Consider the following 26,021-nt stretch of genomic DNA (forward strand, 5'->3'; position numbering starts at 1 on the left):
GATGGGTCGTGACATCTCCAGTGTGGAATGTTTCCTTTCAAGTTTCATGCTAGTGTTTGAACCCACTGACCCAGTCAGGTGACTCTCAGCCATCTTGAAAAGCCCATCGGTATCCATTTTTTTAAAAATTCAGTTTTAGAAGATTCCACTTTGAGTACAGTTTATGTTTTCAGGTTATGAATATGGCATACCTTTACTAGATATGACAGTAGTTGATTAGTAGACTCCTCAATCTTGAATACCTGTCCCTGCCCGTTGTAACTTGACTGCAAGCTATGCCATCACATAGCTGGTAAATAAGAATTCTTCCTTAAATATAGTTTTCAAATCACAGCATATATTGAAATGTAGAAGGAAACAAGAGGTGGTGGAAAAGTACCCAGTAAATCTTTACCTGTACAAATCTATAAGCACTTATAAACAATTCTCAATCTGCACCTTTTTCTTAGAAATTTGAAGAGCTGTAGATGAACAGATCATGAATGTGTTAAATCTGTTCATTTTAAGTACTTGCTCAAAAAGTACAATTGTAAAAATCAAATGATTCAGAAAAACTGTATGTTTTAATTTTTTTATTTTTTTTTCCATCATTTTTGAATCTTTGATTTGCTTTAGGCTACAAACACTGCTTTACAATAAAATCCTTGCATAGAAATTGCTGCGTAGGTTTAGATTTAGATGCAAACTGCTCATTGTCAAAGCTGTTTCCTTTTGAAACTTGATTAATGATCTGTCCAAGTTAATGACTAATTAATCATTGTTAAATGGCCATTGGCCAATTAGCTGTTGATTCCACTACAATCATCTTTCTATAAGTAGAATTGGGCATGAGTTATTCCCAACCAAAGGTTTTGTGATTTTTTATGTAAATGTGAAATCCTTCTCTCAAATAATAAATGCTCTTCAGGGACTTAAATTGATGAAATAAATAAATATATGTGAATATATGTCAATTGTTTCCATATATTAACTAGATTTGAATGTAATTCCCCAGCTAACCTAATGGGGTAAAATTAGAAAATGCAAGCTTTTCACATGGAATTCACCAAAAGATGAAGGAATTTCACTCACAAACCAAGCATTCCTACACAAGTATTCCGCAGCACAATTTACTCCAGGAGAAAATTATGGTGCTATCTCTCTTCCATGAAAAAATCCAAAATAACATCATGCAAACATATTTTGCAATTTGCATATGTAATAATGTTCAGGAACTACCTCATAAATACACTCAATTTAGACTTTACAGCAATTTATCAGCCTGTTGACAGAACAATGGTTCCATTATGTGTGTTGAAAACACATCAGATATTTGTCATCTAGACTGCACATGTACTGAACATGAGTTACTTTCTCAGAAAAATTGCTGAGATTTTAGCATTAACAATGGATTCTGCCTTATCCAATAATATGTTCCTGAAAAATATCAATATTCAGGGGATATACTCACTGTGGAAAAACACCAACCTTGCTTAAGGGGCTTTGAAATTATCTGAGATGTGATGCCATTTACATGTCATTATGTCTGCAAAGATGACAGGTGAAGAATAGAGAGATATTGAAACTTTCTGCTTTGCCACTCACTTAAGAGTCTGATGAAAGATAAGCACTTAAGAATGGTAACCTGTGCCCCTAGGACAGGGAGGTGGATCAGTGCATTGAACTAAAACTAAAATCCAATTACCTAAGCTTATACAAGTGGACGCTTTGCAGTATTTTCTTTTTAGCTATCTCCATCCTCTGTGCTGAGTGCATTGCCCTGGACTAAAATTGAATGATCTCCAGTTTTAATGACAGGGAGAATCCACTCATGTTTATCATTCCTCTAGAAATACTGCTCTTTCCTCTGATTACAAGCGCAATAAAGCAAATTCTCTTTTGTTGACTTCTCTGATCTTTAATTCAAAACAACATAATTAAGGTGTTAAATATGCATTTCAAAATGCTTAGCTTTCCTGTAGGTTTAAGTTCTACTTTGCTACTAAGCTTGCAAACGTACAAACTTGTAATAAAAGCCACAATTTTAACTCCAGAATAACTGAATTCAGCATGGGTGTCAGTTAGAAACTATTCCAAAACTAAGGCCCAAGTATTTTACCTCCTGGGCCTCATTTACATTCCCACTAGCCACCTTCCTACCTTTGTTCCATTCACAAAGTAATCAAAGTTCACCTCACCTACAGGATGCTTGCTAACAGCACCCAAGGCTGGTGTTGGTTGCTGGCTTAAGCCATGGCAATTCCTGATTGTCTTAAGGTGGTGTGTGGGAGTGGTGGAAGGGGGCACACAATCAAGAGAGGCCTCATTTATTTTACTCACTTCTTCTGGGGCTGTAATGAAAGTGTGCTACAAGAAAAGTTTAAAAGGAAAATTAATTTACCCTTTTTGGGGCATTTTCTGGTAGAGAATTCATTGTTGCTTTCACTCATGCAGCCTATTAACTATGGCAGTTGGTTCTGATCATTTCATCAGAGCATGATATTCAAAACCAGCAAGAAAAACAGAAATTGCTGGAGAAACTCTGCAGGTCTAGCAGCATCTGTGGAGAGACAGCAGAATTAACATTTTGGGTCCAGTGACTCAGTTCTGAAGAACGGTCACTGGATCTGAAACATTAACTCTGCTTTCTGTCCACAGATGCTGCCAGAGCGTTTGAGTTTTTCCAGTAATTTATGCCTTTGTTTCTGATTTTCAGCATCGACAGTTATTGGGGTTTTTTTTGTTTAATACAAAGCCAGCAGTCCTTTCTAATATAAGGAAGAATTTCCTTGCTACCTGTCATCTTCAAGGCAGAACAGTATGTTGGGTAAGTTTAATTGCCCACTTGTTTGCTTTCTGTCAAGCAAGCAAGGTTAAAATTGATCCCATTTTGTCTTACTTCTTCATCACTGTTATTTTGTTCAAGATTAAATTCATGGGACAACCAAATTGATTTGTAGAGACTGTCATACAAATTCTAATTTGGTATTTTTATGTAATCCAATAAATTGGCTTTTGATCATGCTGGAGGATGACCTGTGCAAATCAACTGTGACAAGCAAAGAGGTAATGTCATCATGACAGGCAGACACAGAGAAAAAAATCAGACTTACAAAGCTTGTAATGAAGAGAAGAAGCTGTCTTCAGTTGTTACATTTCTAATAAAAAGAAAAGCTTTGCAGTAATATTTCTTCTATCATTAAAAAATTCACCAAATCAGATGAGATGTGACAAGCACTGCGTACATCTAAGTGATGAAAATATTTCCATGTCACTTATAAAGTCCCTATCATTTTATTTTCTGTAGTTTTGATTGTGATCTGAACTGGGAAAAGGACTGTTTCACGTAAAGGACTGAGGATGGAATTGCTGCGCTTTTACAAAACAAGTTACTGAAACTTGTATGTTGCTGCTTTATTCAAGCAATGGGGAAAGTATTTGTAAATTGGTCAGCTTCAGGATCTGTGTACTAAGTGAGATTCAGCTGGCAACAGGTTGCTGATTGGTTTGTGGAGTTGTGACCACTTATGAATGCCAAAGACCATCAAACTGAAAACAACTATCTGATTAGCTCCTCGGTAGTTAAAAATTTTGGGTATGAATGATACTGGCAGAGTCTTTTGATTAGGGTTAGGGTTAGGGTTAGATGGTGTCTCTCTATTTCCAGTAAAGTACCTAGAGCAAGCCAATTTATTTTCTGCTACTACTCGGGTGAACTGTTGCTTTTAAACAATTAGTCAGGGACTTTTAAATTTGTAGACTAGTCACTCAGTGCTACCTACTTTTTGGTATTCATTCATGAAATGAGGGCATTGCTACACCAGCACTTATTGCCCAGAGGGCAGTTAAGAGTCAACCACATTGCTGTAGGCATGCAGTCACACATAGGCCAGACCAAGTAAGGATAACAGTTTCCCCTCCCTAAAGGACATTAATGAATAGATGTATTTTTCCCTGATAATTATTTCGTGGTCATCATTAGACTCCAGATTTTTATTGACATGGCAGGATTTGAGCCAGGCTGCCTAGAGCATTACCTGGGTTTACAGTCCAGTGATAATACCACTAGGCCATTGCCTCCCCAATGAAGACCTGTGAAGATGTCAGAAAACCTGAAGGAAGAGATCAGAGGACGGAAGAATAAGGAAAAAGGAAATCTATCATATCCAAACAGCTGGTGCTATTGAACTATTACCCCAGTACTTTCTTCCTTCCACTCATAACACCTCTTTTTTTTTGCCTATCTGTATTTGTCCATACATGTGCGAAGGGGATTAGAGTTTAACTAGTCGATTTGAAGGTTCATAGTTGTTTATCTGTGGTTAGAATCTATTTATTTGTAATAAATAGTAGTCCTTTATGAGAACAGAAAACTGATCCATGTATTTTTGTTAACCTGGCTATGTTGACAGCTAAATTTGGACTTGATACAAATTTAAACTTCTGTGATGACTCTGGAAATAGTGGGGTTTGATTTCCAGAGCTCTACCCCAGTGAGGCAGGACACCTTTAAGAACAATGCAAATGCATATGTCGCAGTTTGGGGTTTTTAACAATGTCAACAACCATCCTACATCAGAATGTCATAGTCCTTTTTACTGAAACACAACTTAACCTACCCAATATCAAGCCAAGTGATATGAGGAGTGAAACAATGAGTCAAACTCTATAAGCGAGCTATTGGAATCTGCACGTGTAATTTTTCTTTCTTCAAAAAGTGGTCTGAATCTATTCTTTCAGATAAAGACCAGGGCTTCAAGCCAACAGATGAAATAATTACAATTAAGTAGAGAAATTAATATATAAGAGAATGAATTATATACATTGTGATTCAACTCAATAGAAAGTTACAAAAATGTTTATGTCTTTTTCTCCACAAATACTTCAAAAAAGAACATCATGTCATATATAGGAAAATAGTTCAGCTTTGAAACTAGCGCTTTTTATCTGTTGGTTGCAAAATCTTAAATATAAAGCACTCTGCTTACTAGAAAGCTAAAAGGAAATAAAGCAGGCTTCCCACAGACTGATGCCCTTTGAGTTGTAGGGAAACATAAGGCTAAATATACTTTATGAGTACTAAATGTACATGACACAATATGGAAACCCAAGTCGTTGAACCCAAGTAACAGCTATTCCATTCCATTAAGCTTTCCTTAGTAAGTTTTCAAAGCATCCTTAAAAAGCTCAAACATCCCTGTCAACTCCTAGAAGACCATGGCTCGTGACCGACTAAAATGGAGAAGATGCATTCAGGACCACACTGAACACATTGAGAGACCTCATCAGGAATAGGCAGGGATGAAATTGAGGTATTGAAAGGAAGTCTGAAACTTCCAAACAACCCATGTACCCACCACTTCCAGTATAGCCTGCAAGTGACAGAGTCTGAAGATCACTCATTGGACTTATTAGCCATTTCAGAACCCATCAAATTGTAGTGAAAGTGATTAACCATTGATTTTAAGGGACTATTTAAACTGAAGCAACACTTTGTGAAGCCTACTGCAGCCAAGCTGTCTGAACTTTGATTTTGTAGCTTGCCCTTTGTGAAGTGCCTCTCTTTGATCTAGTTCCCTTATATGCAACTTCCTGTAATGAGATTTACTGGTCACAAATCAGTGTAATTCCCTTTAACCCTGCATCATTCATAAAGATGTTCCCTGTAAATGCATAAGAGCAGGAAATGCTTGAAACACTCAACAACAGGTCTAACAGTATCTGTACAGAGAGAAAGTTATTGTTTCAGGTCTGTGACTCTCCTCCAATCCGGAAGGAGTTAGAGATGTAATTGGTTTTGAGCAAATACAAAGGCAGGAAAAGCAGGAAGGAAAAAGAGCAAAAAAAAAGTCTGGTGAAGGGCAGGAGAGATTAATTGATAGAAGGGATGACGATGTAAGACAAAAACTGATTATGTACTATAACTGAGGTATCTTTCAACAGAACAATCTCTTTTACCTCTGTATCTCGTATATGTACATAAAACCTTGAACAGAGGTTAAAGAGAAATTTGTTAAAATAGGATTCCACTTAACTAATTAATATAATCTTTGACTCAGGAACTACAATACTTTTAGCTATACCCAAAATCTTTGTACCACTCCTTCAGGATTTCAACTTTAGTGAATTTAATGTTTAAAGATAATTTTAAATCAAATTTTAATTCAAATTTATTTTGACCCTAAATCTAACTTTAGCCCTACACCTATTTTTGACCCCAAGCTTATAACCCCATTTCGATAAATAACACTGACCCTCAAACCCAATAATCAAAGAATTACATGTCGATCATGTTAGGTAATCCATACTAGTATTCTCCAATGGGATTTTGATGTCTGTCAAACTTGCAATGGTAAAGTTCGCCATGTAATATAAACTGTATGCAATATTAACAAAAAAGGCACCACTTTTGAAAATATATTTGAGCTTTCAAACTGTCAGTATTCAAGACTAATATACTCACGGTAAGGAGAACAATTTTGAAAGGATTTTGCAATATAATTGTTCCACAAACCTATTCAACTATACAAACTTTCAAAGGCTGAGGTGTCCTTTCTCAGAATGAACTCCAGTTTATTTCAGTTTATTTCTAAAAGTGAAATTAATTTGTCCCTACTTTATCAGAATTGTTATTAGAGACTCCTGGAGAGAAACAAATCATCAAATCTCTACCAGGGTCCCCCTTGTCCTCACCTATCGTCCCAACACCATTCACATTTAGAAGATCATTAACTGTCATTTCCACCACCTCCAGTGGGATGCCACCAACTTTTCAAGCAGCTTCTGTTTTTGTTTCTAATTTCCAGCATCCTCAGTTCTTTTGGTTTTTATTTAACAAATCTCTACTCTTGGTTTCTGCATTCTGCTTACACTGTGTTCAGGCATTGAATAGATCTTTAGTTCATTCCAACCTAGCGACAGTGAAGGAATGGCAATATATTTCCTGTATTCTCTCCTTGTGCACCACTAGCACCTTATTCATTTCTGTCATTCATATTAATAGATCTATTGAGGTGAGAGTTAATGTAGTTGGATTTTAACTCTCTTCCTCAAATTAACAAAAGCATTTCAACAGCTACATAGTACTATCTGTTGCTCATACACCTCAACTGTTTGGCAAAAAACACCAATTCTAAGGCTAAGAATAATCAAGTTCTTCAATTCGTATTCCATGTGCCAATAGATTTCCCCAAGAAAATTTGGAGATCTATTGCACCATTGTCCTTCTGGTGGTCAGCCCTTCTATCAGAGTAGTTCCTGCAGACATAAAATGATTGTCATTTGGCGAGAGAACAAGAACAGATTTGGTGACAAATGACTGACTAATTACTTTTGTTTCACCAAGTAAGTGGCTCTTCAGCAGATCACTAGAAGCCAATAATTAAATGATATTCTGACTGATGTATCATTCCTGTACAACATCAAAGCAGCTGATTTGTCTTTATTCAATTAGAGACAGATGATAAATAACAGTTCAGTAAGTGACATCCCTGTTAATAGTCACTGGGCCATGACTGCAACTTTAACATAACTCAATACTGAGCTACTCTAAAAACAAACGCTTCAATTTACCACATGTTAGTCTGTGGCTGAATCACAATATATGGTGAGTGCTTGCTTTATTCATTAGTGGGCATCCCTGGCTGGCCAACTTTTGTTGCTTGCTCCTAGTTGCCCTTGAGGAGGTGGTGCTGAGCTGCCTTCTTGAACCACTGCAATCCATGTGCTGTAGGTACTCCACACAATATCCTTATGGAGGGAATTCCAGGATTTTGACTCAGCGACAACGAACGACCAGCAATGTATTTTAACATCATGATGGTGAGTGGCTTGAAGGGGAAATTGCAGATGGTGGTCTTCCCATGTATCTGCTGCCCTTGTTCTTCTACTTGGAAGTGATCGTGGGTTTGGAAGCTATTCTAAGGATGTTTTGTGAATTTCTACATAGCATCTTGCAGATAGTACACACCGGTGTTACTGAGCGTCAGTGGTGGAGGAAGTGGATGTTTGTGGATGTGGTGCCAGTCAAGTGGGCTGCTTTGTCCTGGATGGTGTCAAGCTTCTTGAGTGTTGTTGGGGCTGGACTCATCCAGATAAGTGGGGAGTATTCCATCACACTCCTGACTTGTGCATAATAGATGGTGGACAGGCTTTGGAGAGTTACTTGCCACAATATTCTTAGCCTCTGATCTGCTCTTGTAGACACTGTATTTATATGGCAAGTCCAGTTGGGTTTCTGGTCAGTATAAACCCTAGGATGTTGATAATGAGGGAATTCAATGATGGTAACACTATTGACTATCAAGGGGCAGTGGTTAGATTGTCTCTTATTGGAGATGGTCACTGCCTGGCATTTGCGTGGTGTGCATGTTACTTGCCACTTGTCAGCCCATGACTGGACATTGTACTTCTGATCTTATGATGCAGGAAGGTCATTGATGAAGCAGCTGAAGATAGTCTGGCCCAGGATACGACCCTGAGGCAGTCCTGCAGCGATGTCTGGAGCTGAGATGACTGACCTCCAAAAACCATGAGCATATTCCTATGTGCCAGGTATGACTCCAATCAACAGAGTGTTTGCCTCCTGATAACCATTGATTCCAGCTTTTCTAGGGCTCCTTGATGCCACACTTGGTCGAATGCGGCCTTGACATTACTCTCACCTCACCTCTTGAATTCAACTCTTTTGAACCAAGGCTGTAATGCAGTCAGGAGCTGAGTGGGCCTGGCAGAACCTAAATTGCGTGTCACTGAGCAGGTTATTGCTGAGCAGGGGCTACTTGGTAGCACAGTTGATGACACCTTCCACTACTTATGATTGAGAGTAGGCTGATGGGGGCGGTAATTGTCTGAGTTGGATTTGTCCTGCTTTTTATGTACAGGAAATACCTGGGCAATTTTCCACATTGATGCCAGTGTTGTAACTGCACTGGAACAGTTTGGCTAGTGGAGTGGAAAGTTGTGGAGTACAAGTCTTCGATACTATTGTCGGAATGTTGTCAGGGCCAATCGCCTTTGCACTATCCAATGCCTCCAACCATTTCTTGAAATCACATGGAGTGAATTGAATTATCTGGTGATCACTGGAGGAAGTCAAGATGGATCAGAAAGCAGATCATGAGCAGAAAAATTATGGTGGCATTTATCCTTACAGACTAAAGGAGACCATTCGTATGTTCCTCAGAAATATTGACAGCACATTGATCCAGGTGGAAACTTAAGATCAGGCTGGCATGGTCCAGTGCCATGGTCTTCCCTGGCAGACCTGAGGAAAGAGGACAGCGCTCCCATCTAACATTCCGTCCACCAAGATCTCCGGGTCTTTGTCAGGAAAGCAGGGCGCCAACTTGTCTCTACTGCCTATTGGTGGGAAAATTCTTCACACATTACAACCGCGAGGGACATTTGAACCGGTACACAGCTTAAAATGACACTGGTGGCAGGAAACCGACCTGTGTGAGTCCCAGCAGGGGAGAGCACTTACACTGCTGCTGAGTGTGAGAGAGCTCGAGAGCAGCACCATGGGGGCGTGGTGCATAGGTAACAAGGCAAGCAGTGTTAAATTGCACAAGAAAACCTGCGTGAGCTCAATACAACCAGTGAGGGATCTTACAATATAGGTAAAATGATGAAAACCTGAGAATGAAAATCGGAGGGCATTTTAATGGCATAAGAAGCAAAATGTTGTCAGATTTTTCTAGACCGCAAAATAAAGTGCCTGTAAATCATGAGAGTCAACACTGACATTAGCTGTATCTCTCAAAAGGGAAAAGGAAAGAAAGATACCAGATTACAAAACTAGAAACCTTGTCATCAAATGGCCTGAATCAGGAAAACCCTGAGTAAAGTGCACAGGTTGTGCCCACAGTTCCTGAATATCATACTCATTGCTGAATTCTATTATATATAGTCCATTGTGTATTATATTCCACCAGAGTGGCAGCCAATAACAGCACTATGGCCACAAAGGAAACTCAGAAAATCTGCCAAAAAACTTACTGGAAGTACTATTTAGAGTTTAACTGCAAATCAGACTCAAGCGGGGTCAGAAATGTCAGAACTAACCTGTGATAGTTCCCAGTCAAATAGTTCACCGAGGACTCCTTCCCCATATTCATTATTGAATATGCAATCCGTCTTTAAATCATAAACCCCAAACTCTGAAAAACCTAATCCTAACTTTAACCAAGGGAAGTATAACTAGGTATTGGTTGAAACAAAAAGAGCAGAGCTTGAATTAACAACGGACATGAGTCAAGGAGAAGTGTCCATCTCCAATTCAACAGAAATTCCAGCAATGAAGCTGAACTTAAACCCAGGATTAGAAACTGTTCCTCTTTTCAAAACCCCAAACTAAATCCAGAACTGAGCTCCATCTCCTTTGGAGCTAAAACCAATTTCTACCAATTTTGATCCTGAAGGATATCATTTGACTTATCTTTCAGGGTGAACCTGAAGATGGTGATTGTTTAACTCTTGTAGCAGTTGGATACAGTGCAAAATAGACCAAAAATAAGGCCAACAGGAAGAGCATCAAGGCCAATTAGAGAATTAAAACCTTGATAAAGGAGCACTACAGCTTGATGCAGCAGTATAAAATGGGAAATGATGAAATTGTGACAGAGTCGGTGAGCATAGTGACAAGAAAACAGATGAACTAAGTGGGGAAACCTGACAAGATGTTAAAACATTAAAATTAGCTGCTCAGTCAGGGGAAATCATTGTTCTGGTAGCCAGTAGCACTAAATGCACAGAGCTGGGACCAAAATAGACATGGAAAATTCCATTTCTAATGTGCTGCATCAAACAACTAATGAGAAAGGTCAATTTTGGAAGCCTGAGAAAAGGTCAAGGGCAAGACTTCAGAGGACATCCAAGCCTTTGTATATTCCCTGGTTTTGTACTGACACTGAGGAACAATCCCAAGAAAAATTGCCTGTGGGTTTTCTTAAACACATCCATGGTCACAGGCTATCCCAAGGACTTTACTACCAATAAAGCACTTTTAAAGTGTAGTCACTGTCATAACGTAAGAAACCTTGCAGTTAATTTGCATGCAACACTGTCCTACCAAAAAGCAATGTCACAACGAACAGCTACTCTGGTTTAATCCTAATGATTGGGGGATAAATATCAAGCAGGACACCACTGAGAATTCCCTTGGTTATCTTCAACATGGTGCCATGAGATCATTTATGTCCGCTTGACAGAGCACTTAATTGATTGGTTAAGTATCTTATCTCAAAGTCAGCACCTCCGACAATGCAGTACTCTCTCAAGTACTGCTGTGCACTGTCAGCTTAAAATTTTGTGCTCTCATTAACAAAACATTTTGAATCTTTAAAATACAATATGGTTCTCTATAATACATTGCCATTTTCTTCCTTGACCATTGATAGCAGTTTTACAACAAAAAGTATTTTTGGAAAATAAAGGACTAAATCTTATGGTTTTTTTTGGCTAAGTGTCTGTGTCGTCAAGTTTCAGGGAGGGTTTCAATCTACAAGGCCCTGTGGGATCTCTCATCGCATCTCACCAAACTCACCCCATTAACTACCTAGCCATAGCCTGACCCCATTGCCTGATTCCAGCCCCATTCTATCATACGGTGTTCCCAGAGAACTTGCCAATCACTGGATATCTGCTGGTAGACTGGCATTGTTGACATCCCCACATCTTTGAAAGGCTGCTTCGCATCTGGATGAGCACTAGCATTCTGAATCTGCCCTGTTCATTGAAGGACAACCTTTCTAAAGGAGTCTGAGAAAGGGAAAATGATACTGTAATTCGGGCCAACAAGGAACTGGAGCTGCAGGTGGTCAGGATGGTCTAAAGGAGGGCTGTCCTTTTCTGGAGGACTGGCAGAGGAGGCCACACAACTAGACCCTGGCAATGCTGGTCTGATGTCACCACCTGGGTCAATGCATTATCAACAGTTTGGAGGAATAGCTGGCAGAGGCACATGAAGGTCAAAGAACTCCACTCTACCAGGATAAGTGCCACATTCTTTGCTTCTTCTTCTCACTCTATGAACCACTCTCACTATTGTGTGCAACATTTTCACTCAGTTACTCTCATTCTCCCTCAATCCACCTGCACCAGTAGCCCTGCATTGCCTCCGCACTACCTACCCACTTGCAGGTCATCATCTTTCTGCCACCTGCAGCAACAATAACAGCAGTGCCACTTTCACTTCACTCAATCCCTCCCTTGCTCTCATTCCAGGAGAAAGTAGCCCATAACAGAGCACAAATAGCCAGAAGGGGTGGACAGCTGCCCAACATTAGCCTCCTGTGAGAATCCCATCCCTTGCAGGAGAATATTGAGACCACTTCTGTGGGGATGCCAAGACATCCATGCCCCGCCGTACAAAGTCAAGTTAGTATGATCAGGCTTCAGTCCACTGTAACTCTAACATTAACCCGCTGTCAGCATCATTCATTGCACATCTATCTTAACCTTTCTCTCCTTTGTGTCTTGCAGGTATTAGGGGTGGCCACAGTCCCTGTGAAAAGAATGGCAGCTCCATTAGAAGACACCTCCTTGAACTCTGAGGAAGAGAGGTCAGAGGCCGCAGAGGAAGTATTGGTATGTTTGCCTCGCACCAGTTCAGACACTGACACCTCAATGGGAAGGTCAGGTTTAAAATTATTGTGGCCACAAGCTGGTGATCACCTCACTGCGACAGCTCTGCAGCTGGCCGAAGAAGAAACACCCCAGGTCACTGGCACTCAGAGGATAGGTATATGGGATGTGATGGGCCTCAAAGTCCAGAGACTGCAGGAATGCAGCTACACCTCTGGGCCCCAGCTTCCACAAACATGCAATCATCTGGCTGCCTCAGCTGTTATGTTGGTAGTAGTCATGGAGAACCAGGTTGGCACCTTTAGGGTCTGCTGAATACCCATACATCCTTGCACTCCATCACCCCAGCCTCTGGTCCATATGAACCTTGCACACACTCCAAGTGCCCCTTCCTCACAAGAAGACAAGGTAGTGTCAGGAGGCATCCTACCAGAGAAGGAACCACACACAGGGCCTCAGAAATCTCCTCTCAGGACACTCTAGAGATGGCTGGGCCGTCCAGCCCCATCCTACCTGAACTCCTTCAACCCTCAGGAAGTCAAATATAGGAGGGTTCAAGCATGTTTGGGCCATCAGTCAAATGCCCCCCTGGGTCACCCGACCAAACCTCTGAGGTCAATGTGCTCCACTGCAGAGGAGGCTGTCTCCACCCCAGCTGTACTACCTGGGACAACAATAAGATGCAGTCAGAGGAAAAGAAAACAAATCCTTTTCTGAGCACGTTAGTGGCACAAGTGACATTGCACTGAATAAAGAGTCTCAAATGTGCATAAATATTAGCGGTTTCACACTATATCACTTTGTTTCAGTCTGTGTCTAGTCCTGAGTGTAACTGTGTCAGTATGATGCATAACTTCCTGGCCATCCAGGGGTACCATGGGTCGATGACAGTGTTGAGAGCCTGCTGCAGCATGTGGAAGCAAGAGGAACAAGGTGTAAAATGGGCAATGGGTGCTGCCAGTACTATTGCATCTCTTAGTCAAACATCCCTATTATTTTGCTGGCCTCTGCACTCAAAATTGTTGGTGTTAATGAAGTGGTCAGCAATATCTAGGACAGAGCAATAGTAAGAACTGCCGATGCTGGAGTCAGAGATAACACAGTGTGGAGCTGGAGGAACACAGCAGGCCAGGCAGCATCAGAGGAGCAGGAAACTTGATGTTTCGGGTCGGGACCCTTCTCATTTCTGTGTTCCTCCAGCTCCACACTGTGTTATCTAGGACAGACAGATGTACAGCACACAGGGAGCCAATGCCTTTGGATCAGCACGGATCATGGAGCCCATAGGTCTATCTCCTGTACAGTACATAGCTCTGCGTGTAATGTTGTTGCCCTTGAAAGAGCCTCACTTCAGTGGCTCTTGCAGCACTGACCCACCTCACAGACATTTTTCCCACCCATCGCAGGTGTCCTCACTGCCATTTTTGTTCTCTTTGTGTACTTTTGATTTCCAGCAGAATAGGACACAGCAAGCTCACTTCAGGCAGTGATTTCCAGCCTCCGTCTCTTTGTGTCAGCGAGTCCCCAAACATCCAGATGTCCTTCCTGGTAGCCCTTCTCATGACCCACCATGCTTCACAACTCCCCAGGTCCCATCTACATGAGGCTGCACCTACCCACCTTTCACCCCAGAATGACCATGTCAGGTCTAGTCATTCACTGACTCCACCCTTTCGGCTGGGGTGCTGTGGATGAAACCATTTCTTGCATTACCCTGTTCCCATCAATTCTTTACCAATATCTCCCCTTACAAAACCATTTGCCCCTCTTTAAGATTATCAACACACTCCCCTAACCCCAGCCTGTAGCCCCCAGTCCCATGAATTGGTTCCTAAAGCTCCTTCCAATGGCAGCAGTCCTCCTGCCACCTCCTGCCATACACCCCTTTGACCAAGGACTCCTGACCTGTCCAGAACCAGGGAGTCACATTCTAAGAGATAGAGTTAACCATTTGCAATGAGATGAGGAGAAATTTCTTCATCCAGAGAGTGGTGAGCCTATACAATTCACTCACAAAAAGCAGCTGAGGCCAAATTATTGCAGAATTTCAAGAAGGAGTTGGATATAACTCTGGGGGATAAAGGGATCAAAAGAAATGGGGAAAAGTCAGGAACAGGCACTGTGTTAGGTGATCAACCTTGCTTATAATGAATGGTGAAGTAGGTTCGGAGGGCCAAATGACCTACTCCTGCCCACTATTTTTGATGTTTCTACTGATGCCGTGAGCATCCAATTAGATGCTAAATGAGGAAGCACTGGGGCATCAAACAAGTAGCCCCGAGATGCAGCCCTGTCCAATCCAACAGCTTGTTGCCAGTCCCTATGTGCATAGTATCCTTGCAGCATCCTTTCAATATGAGTTGCTACTGCAGCCTGAAATACAAGCGTCAAATTCCTAAGTGTCCTGCAAGTGGATCAGAGAGATGCTATGAAGATCCTGGGGGGTTATGACAATTATGTGATGGCAATTACTGGGTGAGGTATGCATGTGACTGGGCGCCTATGTATTGTGCCTTCAGATGTTGTTGTGTGTTGACCAGCATGGAGGCTCTTCACTGCCAGTCGTGAAGCGAAACTGGCAGGTATCTGCTCTGACTTCCACGTTGAGAACTCTTGGGGCATCTAGGTTGCTCACAGTGGGTGGTAGGATAGGAAGCCGCATACGAAGAGGTGATATGTGCAGTTAACAGGGTCATTAACAAGTAGTCATCCCCCTTTTATAAGCAACTGATAATATGATGCTTAGTGAGAATCTTGTCTCAACGTCTGGAACTTAATTAATGAGATGGCCTTCTCATGAAATTGTGCCATATTTTCACCAGAGTCCACATTGTTTAGTCCTGTATAAAATTCCACTGAAACTAACTTTAGCAATTTTCATGGAAATTTAACAATAAAAAAATGAAATTTCTACAACCAAGACATAGGTCCATTTCTGGCAATGATTAATGTCCTGAATTCAAATGCATTAGTTCAAACTGCTCTCTACATGTAACAGAAGCAACTCAGCAAGTTGTGAGTCCATATTTGGGGAAGAAGAGCTTAAGATATCTTACCTGCTGGGCCAAATACGATATATTGGTCTTTCACCTCAAAAGAGGATGAGTGAGTATTGGAGGTCAGTCAACACAGCTCCAGGACATCTCTGCAGGAGTTCCTCAGAGTAGTGTCACCAGCCCAACTATCAATGACCTTCCCTTCACCGTAAGGTCAGAATTTGGGATGTTTGCTGATGAGTGCACAATATTCGGCACTATTTGTGACTCCTCAAATACTGAAGCAGTCCATGTTCAATGTAACATGACCTGGACAATATCCAGGCTTGGGCTGGCAAGTGGCAAATAATATTTGCACCAACAAGTCCCAGGTAATGACCATCTCCAAGACAGGGGAGAATCTAACCATCATCCCTTGACATTCATTCCATTAATACTGCAGAAATCCCACTAACCATGTCCTGGGACCAGGTTATATCCAACAGGTTTATTCAAAACCACAAGCTTTCGGAGCACTGCTCCTTCATTGGGTGAAGTCACTTCCCCTGACGAAGAAGCAGCATTTGGAAAACTTGTGATTTCAAATAAACCTGTTGGATTATAACTTGGTGTCATGTGACTTCTGACTTTGTCCACTCCAGTCCAACACCAGCACCTCCACATCATGTCCAAGGAGTTACTATTGACTAGAAACTGAACTGGACTAGCCACTTAAAACCTGTAGATCCAGGAACAGGTCAGACACTAAGAATCCTGCAGCAAGTAGCTCACCTCCTAACTCCCCAACTCCCACCATCCACAAGGCACAAATCAGGAGTGCAATGAAATATTCTCCATTTGCCTGGATGTGTGCAGCTCCAACAACACTTGAGAAGCTTGGTACCCATTTGACTGGCAGCACATTCTTACACAGTCTCTCTCTCCACCACTGATGCTCAGTAGCAACAGCGTGTACCGTCTACCAAAATGCATTGCAGAAATTCACCAAGGCTGCCTAGACAGTTCTTTCCAAATCCACGACCACTTCCATCTCAAAGGATATATGGGAATATCATCACCTGCAAGTTCCCTTCCAAGCCACTCATGTCCTGATTTGGAAATATTGTTCCTACGCTGGAGCAAAATCCTGGAATTCTGATCCCTGACAACACTGAGGGTCCACCTACAGCACATAGACTTGCAGCAGTTCAAGAAGGCAGCTCACCACTGCATTCTCAAGGTTAATAAGGATGCTGACCCTAATCACTTCCTCTGAATGAATTAAAAAAAAAACACCCGGGACTTTCTTAGGCATGAGTAATTTGATTTTTTTTGTCCAAAACATGTTTTATCTCTTGAATGAAAGTCAAACAGAAATTAGTCTCCAGTTAATGAGACTAAACAAGGGTGAAAATACATTGAATTAGAAATGCTTCAACAAGAACTTTTATTGTACCATATCATCGTAAGATCTAATTCATGGAACATAATTTATTGCAGTTGGGTTGTAACCCGCTGTATTAAAGTGAAATTCCCCTCGAAAAATACCGGAGCTATGAGTCAGTTAAGAGTTCCTTTATACAAAAATAACAGCAGTTGCTCATCTTGGCTGACTGCGCTGAAGTTTCACGGATGAAATCATTCTTTTTTCTAAAAAAAAGTCTGTTCTTCCGCTTAATATGAAACCAAGTTTCTACAGGAGTGCATTGAAATTCCCGGTGCAATATTATTGCAAATGTCAATCAGGATGGAAAGCTTCTCTCACCCGGCTTCCTACTACAACAGGTGAACTGAAAACAAGGTGCTCCCAAATCTCGTTTCGAAGACCTGTCGTATTTGGGACTGTGATTGAATTATTTTAATGTCATTACTAAACACTTTGGGTTCAATGCTACTTGTAAAAAGCTGTTACAACAAGGTGTAGAGCTGGATGAACACAGCAGGCCAAGCAGCATCATAGGAGCAGAGAGGCTGATGTTTTGGGCCTAGACCCTTCATCAGAAATGGGGGAGGGGAAGGGGGTTCTGAAATAAATAGGGAGAGAGGGGGAGGTGGATAGAAGATGGATAGAGGAGAAGATAGGCAGAGAGGAAACAGACAGGTCAAAGAGGCGCGGATGGAGCCAGTAAAGGTGATTGTAGGTGGGGAGGTAGGGAGGAGATAGGTCAGTCCAGGGAGGACGGACAGGTCAAGGGGGCGGGATGAGGTTAGTAGGTAGGAGATGGGGGTGCAGCTTGAAGTGGGAGGAGGGGATAGGTGGGAGGAAGAACAGGTTAGGGAGGCGGGGATGAGCTGGGCTGGTTTTGGGATGCGGTAGGGGGAGGGGAGATTTTGAAGCTTGTGAAATCCACATTGATACCATTGGGCTGCAGGGTTCCCAAGCGGAATATGAGTTGCTGTTCCTGCAACCTTCGGGTGGCATCGTTGTGGCACTGCAGGAGGCCCAGGATGGACGTGTCGTCTGAGGAATGGGAGGGGGAGTTGAAATGGTTCGCGACTGGGAGGTGCAGTTGTTTATTGCGAACTGAGCGTAGGTGTTCTGCAAAGTGGTACCCAAGCCTCCGCTTGGTTTCCCCGATGTAGAGGAGGCCACAACGGGTATAGCGGATACAGTATACCACATTAGCAGATGTGCAGGTGAACATCTGCTTGATGTGGAAAGTCTTCTTGGGGCCTGGGATGGGGGTGAGGGAGGAGGTGTGGGGGCAGGTGTAGCACTTCCTACAGTTGCAGGGAAAAGTGCCGGGTGTGGTGGGGCTGGAGGGGAGTGTGGAGCGGACAAGGGCGTCACGGAGAGAGTGGTCCCTCCGGAAAGCAGATAAGGGTGGGGAGGGAAAAATGTCTTTGGTGGTGGGGTCGGATTGCAGATGGCGGAAGTGTCGGAGGATGATGCATTGGATCCAGAGGTTGGTGGGGTGGTACGTGAGGACGAGGGGGATTCTTTTTTGGTTGTTATTGCGGGGACGGGGTGTGAGGGATGAGTTGCAGGAAATGCGGGAGATATGGTCGAGGGCGTTCTCGACCACTGAGGGGGGGAAGTTGCGGTCCTTGAAAAACGAGGACATCTGAGATGTACGGGAGTGGAATGCCTCATCCTGGGAGCAGATGCAGTGGAGGCGAAGGAATTGGGAATAGGGGATGGCATTTTGCAGGAAGGTGGGTGGGAGGAGGTGCATTCTAGGTTGCTGTGGGAGTCGGTGGGCTTGAAATGGATATCGGTTTCTAGGTGGTTGCCAGAGATGGAGACAGAGAGGTCCAGGAAGGTGAGAGAGGTGTTAGAGATGGTCCAGGTGAACTTAAGGTTGGGGTGGAAGGTGTGGTGAAGTGGATGAACTGTTCGAGCTCCTCGTGGGAGCACGAGGCGGCGCCGATACAGTCATCAATGTAAGGAGGAAGAGGTGGGGTTGAGGGCCGGTGTAGGTACGGAAGAGGGATTGTTCCACGTAACCTACAAAGAGGCAGGCATAGCTTGGGCCCATGCGGGTACCCATGGCCACCCCCTTTATCTGTAGGAAGTGGGAGGAATTGAAAGAGAAGTTGTTGAGGGTGAGGACAGGTTCGGTTAAGCGGATGGGGAGGGGGACTGGTCGGGCCTGCGGGACAGGAAGAAGCGGAGGGCCTTTAGGCCATCGGTATGGGGAATGCAGGTGTATAGGGACTGGACGTCCATGGTAAAGATGAGGTGTTGGGGACCGGGGAATTGGAAGTTTTGGAAGAGGTGGAGGGTGTGGGTGGTGTCACGGACGTAGGTAGGGAGTTCCTGGACCAAGGGGGAGAAAATGGAGTCGAGATAGGTGGAGATAAGTTCGGTGGGGCAGGAGCAGGCAGAGACAATGGGTCAACCAGGGCAGTCAGGTTTGTGGATTTTGGGAAGGAAATCGAAGCGGGCGGTCCGGGGTTGGGGAAAGATGAGGTTGGAGGCCGTGGGTGGGCCTGAGGTGATGAGGTTGTGGATGGTTTGGGAGATGATGGTTTGGTGCTCGGGGTGGGGTCATGATCGAGGGGGCGGTAGGAGGAGGTGTCAGAGAGTTGGCATCTGGCCTCGGCGATGTAGAGGTCATGTGCCATACTACAACTGCGCCACCCTTGTCCGCGGGTTTTATGGTGAGGTTGGGATTGGAGCGGAGGACTGCACGTTCTGCGGGGGAGAGGTTGGAGTGGGTGAGAGGGGTGGAGAGGTTGAGGCGATTGATGTCTCGACGGCAGTTGGAGATGAAGAAGTCGAGGGAGGGTCGGAGGCCTTGGGGTGGTGTCCAGGAGGAGGGGGTGTGTTGGAGGCGGGAGAAGGGGTCAGTAGAGGGAGGTTTAGGCTCACGGTTAAAGAAGTAAGCGTGGAGGCGGAGGCGGCGGAAAAACTGCTCAATGTCCAAATGTGACCGGCATTCGTTGATGTGTGGGTGGAGGGGGACAAAGGTGAGCCTTTTACTGAGGACTGACCGTTTGTCCTCAGTAAGGGGTAGGTCTGGGGGGATGGTGAAGACTCGGCAGGGCTGAGTGTTGCTGTCTCCTCTGGAGCTGCTGGCTGTGGAGGCGGTGGGCGGAGCGGCGTCAGCATCGGCTGTGGGCGGAGTTGCGTCGGCGTCGGCGATGGGCGGGATTGCGTCGGCGTCGGCGATGGGCGGGATTGCATCGGTGTCGGCAGTGGGCGGAGTTGCGTCAGCGTCGGCGATGGGCGGGGTTGCGTCGGTGTCGGCAGTGGGCGGAGTTGCGTCAGCGTCGGCGTTGGGAGGGGTTGCATCGGAGTCAGCGGTGGGCGGAATTGCATCCGCGTCGATGGACAGAGCGGCATTGGCGGTGGGCAGAGCGGCGTCGGCGGTGGGCGGAGCGGGGTAGGCGGCGGCAGCAGCGGTGACGGTAGGTGCGTCTTCAGTGTCTGTGGTGTTGGCCTCGGAAATGGAGGCAGTGGCATCAGCAGCGATGGCGTTCGCTGTCCCGGATGTGGTGTACCCGGCGGTGGCGGATGTGACGTCATCTGTGGGTTCTCCAACAGTGGCCTCATGGCCAATGGCGGCGGGCACATTGTGGGGAAGGTCCTGGGTACGGCTGGTGATTTGGGGGGTCGAGGAAGCCCGTTTTGGGTGGTAGGCACCAGTAAGTTTACTGTGCTTACGGTTTTTAGTGTCCAATAAAGCTGAGTAGAATTGTGAGTTCACGTTGTGGATCCTACGAAGAAGAAAAAAAAGGAGCGGTCCTTTGTAGGTCTGGGAGAGGGAGGATCTGAGCTGGGGTAGGCTTGATTGTAGTGCCAGGAGATGCCAGCGCATTGCTGCGAGTGTGTGTTTCAGGAGTCGCAGGGAGAAACGCTTCTGAAGGATCTCAATGCTGTGAATGTAGACATTGTCACGGTTGGGGCCAAATTGGGAAGGCCTGAACGTGGACTGTAGTCCATTGGGGATGATCTGGTTCCGTAGGCAGGTACTAAGAAACGTGATGTGGCTATAGTACCTGGTTTGCTTCAGGACGTGGTCCAGCAGTTTCAAGGCCGAAGAGATTACGAGTGAGTTGCAGTGGGAAAGAGGTCCACTGAGGTTAACACCCGAAGGTTGCAGGAACAGCAACTCATATTCCGCTTGGGCACCCGAAGGTTGCAGGAACAGCAACTCATATTCCGCTTGGGAACCCTGCAGCCCAATGGTATCAATGTGGATTTCACAAGCTTCAAAATCTCCCCTCCCCCTACCACATCCCAAAACCAGCCCAGCCTCCCTCACCTGTCCTTCCTCCCACCTATCCCCTCCTTCCACCTCAAGCCCCACCCCCATCTCCTACCTACTAACCTCATCCCGCCCCCTTGACCTGTCCGTTCTCCCTGGACTGACCTATCCCCTCCCTAACTCCCCACCTACACTCACCTTTACTGGCTCCATCCCCGCCTCTTTGACCTGTCTGTCTCCTCTCCACCTATCCTCTCCTCTATCCATCTTCTATCCGCCTCCCCCTCTCTCCTTATTTATTTCAGAATGTCCTTCCCCTCCCCCATTTCTGAAGAAGGGTCTAGACCTAAAACGCCAGCCTTCCTGCTCCTCTGATGCTGCTTGGCCTGCTGTGTTCATCCAGCTCTTGACCTTGTTATCTCAGATTCTCCAGCATCAGCAGTTCCTACTATCTCTGTAAAAAGCTGTTCTTCGGTTTTCATTCCCTTCATAAAATCCTCCGGCCTGACCTGGGCTGTCGGAATGTTACCATTTTCACAAGCGCTTTACCAAAAGTGCTTCCTGTTCTTTATTGAAATTCAGTCGACTGAACGAACTCTTGTAGATCGTTCAGACTGAAAGGTACATTTAAGACTTCTGCAGAAAGCAAACATCCAGGTAAAAATTCAAGTCACAAATCCTGCAGGAGAGGTTTGAGAAATTCTCGTGTGTTTGCGCAGCGACCAGATAGCACTGCAGGGGGCTTCTAACACTCTGTATGATAAAGCAGCGATATGTCTTTAAGCAGCGTTAACCCCCCTGAGGTAAATGACATATGCATGTCGGTGTGGTGCCAGTTTTCTGGGGACACCCCAGCTCGCCTTGTGAGTTTGTTTGCTGAAGGCGGCCTGAAACATGGGGGAGCGCTCCAGCAAACTGCCAATCCGTGTCCTAACATGCTCAGGGAAGCGGTATTCAGGAGAAAGCGATGATAACTCCTGAGTTAGCGAGAGGAATATTAAAGGTTTTAGCTCTGGGCTGTTGGGGGTGATTCTTGCAGCATTTTTGATCTGTGGAACAATACGAGCAAAGCCGGACTGTCTAGAGCTCTCTGACTTCCTCAAACTGTTACAAATGGTCTTTGTGACGGACCCCATATTATAGACGACACCTCAGCGAGTTTCTATAGAAACCCTGAAAGCGGCCTTTTCGATCATTTTGGACGGAAAAGCATTTCCATCCTTTGAGATGCTGATCCCCTAAACAGCCTGTATGTCAATGGGACTGAGTGGCCTGTATATTCCATTCCTGAACTTCCTTCAGGAAACTACAGGTTCTCCTGTGAGAACGTGGAGCCAAGTGGGGGAGACGCTGTTTTAGATACGATCTTTGAGAAGTTATTAAATATAATTCTGGACCCGTCTTCGCTAGCCCCGTTCCCACACTGTAGGTCGCTGTTGGAATGGGAAGTACTTTCCATGTAATGTAATCTCGGTTCAGATCCCTGGATCTCATTTCACTCGCGCTGATAGCATTCATCAGCAAAATACTGATAAAAAAAAACAAAATATGCAACTTAAGCCTGATCATAACTGCGCTGCTGAACAGGAAAGCGAAGGATTACCTGGAGCCTTGCAGCACACATCCCAGATTGTATTGTCATTGGCGACTAAGCCTGTTGCCAAACTGTACTTCAAACTCCAGATGACAGGCCTTTTCAAGACTGACAGATGGAAAATATGAACCTTAAATTCTTCATGAAAGATTGCGCTGTTGAATGAAATGGACTGCACAGAGGAATAAAATCGTTCGCTTGATTAATAATGCCTGTTTTGTTTTTGTTTTAAAAAGGGTCAAGGTTTTCAGGCGTGGTACAATTTGATTAAAATGCAAACGTGTTTCCAAGGTCATGTGAATATTTATGGATAGAACCGAATCTAAACAATAGTCCTTATTTTTCATCTGAATTATCACATGGATCCAGCGCTGGGACGCCAGATTAAATCTAATACATAACAGTGAAAGACATTTCCTGGAAAGGTACCTGCAACTGTCGATATTTGAAGATTAAACGAGCTTCTACTGCACAGGGATTATTAATTGGGTTATTAAATACATTCAAATCCTTGGTGATGTTCAAATTAATCCCAATCATCAGTTAGCAACAGTAAGTATGTTGTCTGCTTTCTACAGGCTCGCTGTAATCACTTTCACCGGTCATCATTACGGACAAACTCAACCAAAGTCACCGGAATGTTTACACAATCTCGTTTTCTGGTTCTTTGTGTAGCAACGAAAACAGAAATATGTCATAAATATTATACATATACTGGTAGGGCAAGACAACAGAACATTTTCTGCTAATCTAAAGAATATTAGATGCTGGTGTTGCTTGTTTGAGAAACAAGGAAGGTATTGCAGTCAGGTTTGACAGACTGGGGGAGTGGAGGCTCCCATTTGGCCTGTGGATCTGACTGAAGCCGCACCGCGCTGTGTAATGTGCCTGGAGGCACCAGGCGCTGCCCCTGTCAGTGGCTAAAGACGGCGGCTGGGAGGCGAGTGATGACTGGCGGGCCGGGGGGGGACAAGGCGAGATTGTGGTCGAGATAGGCAGGGGAACAGAGGAAAGCACCCGCCCCTGGGACTTGTCATCGTGGCCTCCAAGCCCTTGCTGAGGGAATGAGGTGGACGGCAGCTGGCTCCCATGAAAGCTAAGATGAGTTGGATCAAATGCTGGCAGACAGGTTGGGCAGCCTGCTGTCTGAATACAGGCGCCACCCTGTAACAGCAGCCACAGGTATGCCAGGCAGGCACCCTTCACTCTCAGCATTGAAGTTTGAGCAAGACTATTGTTAACGGTTACCTTCCGTGCAATCAAAGGGGCTTTTTTTTTACTTTTGGGGAGGGATGGGCCAATTTCAATGCAGTCCACAAACTAAAGCAATTGAGGGAGGAGGCCAGGCGGAGGTAGTTTAATGTATAAACACTGAAAGGAGTCGGTAGTGTAATATCTGCTCTCTCTCTCCTTTAGGACATAACAAGGTAAATTAAAGTAAAGCCCAAAAAGATGACCCACACGCAATTATTAAATGTAGTTCTTGGACTAAACGGAGCAAAGGGTGTGGAGAGAAAGCGGGAACAGGATCTTGAGTTGGTTTACCATGATTAGATTGAATGGTCTACTCCTCCTGTTTTCTGTTTCTTGCGTTTCCAACCACATGCAATCTGCTCCATCCTTGGCTGGTACTTACACCATGCACCCCTCTCAAAACAAGGCAGATACTCCACATAAATTCCAGGTGGGAACTGAAAGACAACCCCAGGATGTGAAAGATGCTACTACATATTTTTCCCCATCTTTGTTTACCTCAAAATTCCAGCTCCTGAATGAAAGCTGTACAAATGCTTCTTCTCCCTATTCCCGAAGCCTAAGATAATCCACTGAAACTTTTATAAGGTTTGATGGTGTGAACCTTTGATCTTTTACTTATAAATTCTGTGTCTGATACTACCTCCCTCACTAACACCTGAAGGAGGACTGAAGCTCCAAAAGCTTGTGTTTTCGAATAAACCTGTTGGACTATAACCTGGTGTAGTGTGATTTATGACTTTGGCAATAATGCATTCACTTTCCTTAACCAAGTCATTAATACATATTGTAAATAATATGGCCCAGCACCGATCGCTGTGACATTGCACTAGTTGCTGGCTGCTTCCTGAAATCTGCTGCTATCCCCTTATCCCAACTCTGTCTTCTATTAGTTAGCCAATCCTCTATCTATGCTAATTTACTACCCCCAACATCATTGGCTGTTATCTTATTAAGAAGCTTTACATGCCTTTTGGAAATCTACTGTATTCCTAAATGCTCTGCTATTACATCCTTTATAAAGGACACTAATATTTTCCTAATGACAGATATGAAATTAACCAGCCTTCAGTTATCTGTTTTGTCATCTGCCTTTTTTTGAATAGTGGGGTTACAGTGGCAGTTTGCAAATCATTTGGGACTTTTCCAGAATCTGAGGCTTCTTGGAAGATTAAGACCAGTGGATCCACTTCCTTTAAAGTCCTAGGATTGAGCCCGAAATGTCCAGCAAATTTATCAGCCTTTAGTCCCATTAGTTTCCATATTGCATTTTTTTCCAATGATAGTTATTGTATTTATTTTCTTATCCCTTTCACCTTCTGGCTATTTAATAATTATGGAATACTTTTAATATCCTTAACTATGAAGACTGATGTAAAGCATTTGTTCAAATCCTTGATTATTTCCTGCTTCCCTATTGTTATTTCCCCAGTCCTATTGACTATGGAGCCTACGTTCACTGATTTTCCACTATTGTTATGTGCTGTACATTCAATTTGTAATTCGTGTTTTTGATATTCTATTTCTCAGTTCTAATGAACTTCTAACTCAGAAGTTCATTACCTCTATTCAATAAACAATATGTATTTATATTACACCATCAATGTGGTAATATGTCGCAAAGTCCTTTAATGTCATTGAATTTATCTGATAACTGAAAGAACAATACTTTTTTTGAATTTTAACAAGAATCATGGAAATCATGGATGAAACTCCATTTTAATAAATATAGAAATCGGATAAAATCCCTAAAATAGAGCAAACACAGAAATCTGCTTCCATGTACATTGCACAAGAAAGAAAACAATTGATTGTCAACAAAACTACGCCGAATCTCTTTTCACAAGTAAATCAGCATTGTAGCCAATACCTATTTGTTTTGTTTATCATTCATTCAAATTTAATCTAAAGTACTTTCATCCAAGTATGCTCATTCTCTTTTGACTACTACAGACTGTATTGATTTGTCAATGATAACAA

Source organism: Rhincodon typus, chromosome 2 (assembly GCF_021869965.1).
Source record: "Rhincodon typus isolate 14 chromosome 2, sRhiTyp1.1, whole genome shotgun sequence".
NCBI lineage: Eukaryota > Metazoa > Chordata > Chondrichthyes > Orectolobiformes > Rhincodontidae > Rhincodon > Rhincodon typus.